At 44.5% G+C, this 5,450-nt stretch overlaps 1 pseudogene; it reads left to right on the top strand.

Annotated features, from left to right (window-relative positions):
* Positions 1–1,459: 1,459 nt before the first annotated feature.
* On the top strand, positions 1,460–2,130 carry LOC134615369 (uncharacterized; annotated as a pseudogene).
* The last annotated feature ends 3,320 nt before the right edge of the window (positions 2,131–5,450 follow it).

The following is a 5,450-nucleotide window of genomic DNA, read 5'->3' as shown; positions in this document are numbered from 1 at the left end:
TAAGACGAGACTTACCACACTTATTACCACCAGAAGGTTCCAGATACCATTCGCAAGAAGTCAAGGTTAGTATCTACACAACATTCCAGTCCTCTCACCTTATCCTTAAATATACAATCGAACTGGCTACAGGGTCTAGGCTAATGCCTTAGCGCACCCTATCAGAAAACCCGTCCCAGCGAGGCCTTCCACCCCCCCCACCTCAACACGGAGGTACGGCCCCACGCCCAAATCATAGTTACAAGCCTCGCATGCCCTACTACAGGGCGCTAGTCAGGGCCTCACCTGTCACGGCCACACGTTTTGATTTCTCTCTACTGTCACCGAGAGGCCAACATCCCGCCACCACGTCTGTGGCAACTACGTCATAAGCCAAATCATAGGTAGAGCCTCTCACCGCCACTTGGCATTAGCAGGGCCTCACCTATCCAAACATTCAACAGTTAAGTTTTTCGCTTTGGCATCTAGCATTACAGTCCAGTTCTTCCATATACACCACCCCACATACCCCGCCTACTTACCTTACGCCCCTTCTAATATATCTTTCACATAATCATTCCTTTTAGAATGTCCCAAGAACCTATTCCAACCAAAGAATTGACAGAAGAAACTCCATTCACGCCTACCAGACCCGGGTCTCCAGGCGAATCACTCACTCTTTCAACCCCCACGTCCTTGAGAGCATGGACTATTCCCAAAATTACGGCCGAGCTTAGGCTCAGGGGAATCCCCTTTCCGGCCACAGCTAGGAAGGCTGAACTTTATAGGCTACTTACTCACCAAGCCCCCGAGCCCAGGCCAGGGACGAGCTCTCAAGGACAACCACCAAGCAACAGCACGGCCACCCAGGATACCCTGGCAGAGATCTTGGCCAATCTACATACCCTCAATAGCAGGCTATCTAAGGTGGAAAGCGCCATCTCCTCCCCAGGTACTACCACGGTAGTCCCAGTCGCTTTCACGGCTGTACCTACTATACCAACATGCCCTCCTATACTCCCCCCTCCAGCACCGGGCACAGCCATTACACCATTTGAGTCACCAGCACACTCCGTCCCTGACTCTATCAGGAAAGATATCCTAGACGGGAAGGATGTGTGTCTGGTGTCCTTGCTCATAGCCTCACAGGATGTACTTGAGAACAAGGCATTCAATTATGGTGATATCTCTGTGGTGCTCAAGACAAGGGATCCCAGGCTTAATCATCTGGTGGATTATCTCACCACATGGTTCACTAAAGGGTTTCTCACGGGTATTGTAGCCATTCCCCCAGGTACACTAGAATGCCCTAATCTCCAGTCAGCACGTTTAGACCCAGTCTCCATAGACACTCTCATTGCCTCTGAAATCACGGTTTCATGATCGGCCCCTTCACCTCTTCACCATTCTCCTCCTGGCGCACTAACCCCATTGGTATTGCTATTCACAAATATTCTAATAAAAAAAAAAAAGTCTAATTATTGATTTATCAGCACCGCACTCCTCTTTTGTTCCAAGCATAAACGCACTCATTCCAGCAGACAAATTTTCACTTCAGTACGTAACCATCGACGACGCCATACAGTCCATCATATCATCTGGTAATCGACCCTGGCTTAGCAAAACGGACATCACAAACGCGTTTAAATTACTACCCATGCACCCCTCACTCTGGCACTTACACGGTGTTAAATGGCGAGGGAAATATTACTTCTCTACACGACTCACTTTCGGTTCTCGAAGCAGCCCCAAACTGTTCGACATTTTCGCAGAGTCACTATGCTGGCTGCTTCTGAACGTCACCAGGTGTCACTCCGTTATCCACTACCTCGACGACTTTTTACTAATAGAGCCAGGGTCACCTTCACCCACAGCAATCAGAAGCACTACTGCACTATTTTCCACACTTGGAGTCCCTTTGTCCACAGCCAAAACTATAGGCCCCACAACTAAATTGACCTTTCTGGGGATAGAACTGGACTCGGTTAACCTCAGAGCTAGCCTCCCCCACGACAAACTGTCACGTTTGAGAGGGGAGATGACTTGTTCCTGCGGAATGATGTTTGCACTAGAAAAGAACTTCAGTCCCTTCTCGGATCCCTGAACTTTGCGATGCGCATCATTCCGTAGGGAAGGTCTTTCATATCCAGACTCCTTTGCCTGCTGCACGGAGTTCCGGACTCTGGCACAGTTTCTTTGGACCCCCACGCCAAGGCTGACTTAGCTATGTGGGGGAAGTTTTTGAAGGACTGGAATGGAATCTCCATGTTTATTCCCCCTCTTCACCCATCATCCACACAGACGCAGCAGCCAATACCGGTTTTGCAGCCATTTTTGGGAACCACTGGTTCAGGGGCCATTGGCCCACTGATACGGATGCCTTGCCAGGATTCAGAGAGACCTCAGCACTATTTGAAATTTATCCCATTGTGGCGGCCGCACACACCTGGGGTCATCTCTGGTCTGGCAAGGCAGTCAAATGCTACTCTGATAACTCGGCAGCTTGCGAAATCGTGAACAAAGGGCGATCATCTTCCCTGACCATCATGCGGCTGATTCGCAAGCTGACCTGGTTGGCAGCATCCGGCCAGTTTCACTTAGTTTGTTTTCACATCCCGGGTATTCACAACACGGCCGCTGACGCTCTTTCTCGTTCTCAATTTCAGGCATTTTCTCAGGCACTCCCAACGGCTCACCTACAACCATCCAGGACACCACGGTTCCACGATCTAATCCTGGATTAAGCACACTCTTGAACCACGCTAGAGCACTCACTCACCAAGCATTATCACCAAACACGGCTATCACTTACAATAGGGCTCTTAATATATTTAATAAATTCACAGCAGAGTTCGGTTTACAAGGTGACTTCTCTATTCAAACCATGGTGGCTTTTGCCTCTTTTTTCCACCTACACCTTAAACTATCTCACAACACCATTAAACTATATCTCACGGGGGTCCAGCACCACAGCCTCACCTTTTTTTCCTAACAACACACCTTTCCTGTCTTCATACCCCGTCAAAAAGGTTTTGAAAGGAATATCAAAGGTTTCACCTCCACTCTCTACCATTAGATTACCTATAGACGGGCCTATCTTCAGGTCACTTAGCAATCTCCTTGACACAGCCCCATTCGACATCGGCACAAATACGGTGATCATATCTCGCTTTCTACGGTTTTCTCAGACCTAGAGAGTTCACCGTAATTTGTCAAGGAGATACGAAGCTAAGACTTAAAATAGCACACCTCACTAAAATAGAGGATCACGACCAACTTTCGATCCCTACAACTAAAACCAACCGGTCACTACACCCTACTATAATTCCTCTCTTCCCTACTGATAATGCCTGGTGTCCGGTAAAAGTACTAGACCACCTACGGTCAACTCTGCACGGTCACCTACTGGACTCTCCGCTCTTAACACTACAAGGGCACCCGTTAACCACAGCAAAATTGATGGTTCATATCAGAATTCTGTTCTCTAAGCTCGGACACAACCCGATTGCATTCTCTAGGCACTCCTTCCGTATAAGAGCCGCCTCTGCAGCCTCTAGCACTAACACACCGGTCCATATCATCAAGAGACTGGGGCGGTGGAAATCCTCCATATATACTGCATATATTCCACAGCCGGAGAAAGAGCTTCGCCAAGCTTTCAGCAACTTGGTTTTGTAAAAAATGCAATAAAGTGTGTATTTCTCGAATTTATCTTTTTGCCCTCTTTTATTTACAGGCCCACTCGTACGTTGGTTTCGGCACACCACAACCAACTTTGCTCACAGTTACTATCCATTACGTATTTAAATTCCGAGCACAAGTTAAAAGGCCTGAACTTGTGGAGGCCTGAATTTGTGGGAGGAGTAAGTCCCCTACTTAAACTCCCAGCCCCAACTCACCTCTGCCTTTCAGCTGATTGTTCCCACCCACCTACACCCTGTTATAATTACATTCTCCTTGGTGGGCCCTCTTTTATTTACAGGCCCACTCGTACGTTGGTTTCGGCACACCACAACCAACTTTGCTCACAGTTACTATCCATTACGTATTTAAATTCCGAGCACAAATATAATATATGTGTATATATCTATTATATATATAATATATGTATATTATATATATGTAACGTCATTCTAAGTGTATTTTAATACTAATATATGTACTTATATTAGTATTAAAATACACTATGTATGACGTTAAATATATATAATATACATATATATTATATATATAATATATATATACATATATTATATATATATATATAAATATATTTATTTTAATTTTACACATGGTTTTTTTTTTTTTTTTTACAGATCCCACCAGCAGGGGGACTGTCTGATATTTTAGACAGTCCCCCTGCTGGCAGATCCACAGTCAGCTATAGGGGGCCATGTGATCGCTCTTTGCCGTGGGGGGGCTGCCTGGACTGTGAGGCAGTCCTCCCGAAGCGGAGCGCCGGGAAGGTAAGTATTCCGGGCGCTCCAGGGCTCAAAGCCGTTACGGCGTTCTATGCCGTCACAACGGCTTTAAAGCGTCACGGCATAGAACGTCGTAACGGCGTTAAGGGGTTTCACCCCCGGAGCTCTGCCACAATGCGTCCAGCAAGCTCGACAGTCAGGCCCTGCCCCATTGTGATAATTTTTAGACAAGATTTTTCTGTCTATTATATTCAACATAACGGTCACACCACTACTAAGCAAAACTGTTGTAGTAATACAGTGGCATTTTATTGCACTCAAAATAAAATACAAAATCACAACGTACCGTACATAAAATGCAGTGTTAAAAAACTAAACACAGACAACAAAAACAAAAAGAAAAAAGAAACATACTATAGACTGTACTAATGCTTACAGACGAGCTTCAAATTAACATGCTTCCTTCCATTTACAAAGCTAAATGCAAAAAAAAATAATAATATATAAATGCAATCTGGTTTTATTTATCTATATATGCAAAAAAAAATCAGCTATATTGGCCTAACCTTTGCAATTCCATTGGTATCTGTTGATTAAATCTGGTTAATAAAATGTGTGTACTCGTACTTTTAACTTTTCCATTATACAGGTGCATTTTATATTTTCCACAGGTTTCCATCATAAAAGGTACGTAAAGGTATGGTTGAAATATTACATTTTATTTTTATTATCTGTATAGTATTTACGTGTTAAATGATATCATTTGTAGCATTTGCAAGCATTGATTATTTGATCCTTTGTGTTTGATCATACTTATATATTTATACAGCACCAATATAATCTGCGATGATGTATAAACACACAAGTAATTACAAGGCACGTAAGGCACACAGAATCAAAAATCACTTCTATAATGTCTCGGAAGTGGTAAGAAAACAGGATGCCGGTGGTCTAAATGGCTATTTTTGTCTCTACTGTTCAGTCCACACTTCAACCCTTTCACTGCCAGAGCATGCACTATGAAAGACGGTTCTCAGTGACCTAATTCTC

Source organism: Pelobates fuscus, chromosome 6, assembly GCF_036172605.1.
Source record: "Pelobates fuscus isolate aPelFus1 chromosome 6, aPelFus1.pri, whole genome shotgun sequence".
Taxonomy (NCBI): domain Eukaryota; kingdom Metazoa; phylum Chordata; class Amphibia; order Anura; family Pelobatidae; genus Pelobates; species Pelobates fuscus.
The sequence above is the reverse complement of the archived record's forward strand: the minus strand, read 5'-3'. Positions and strand labels throughout refer to the sequence as shown.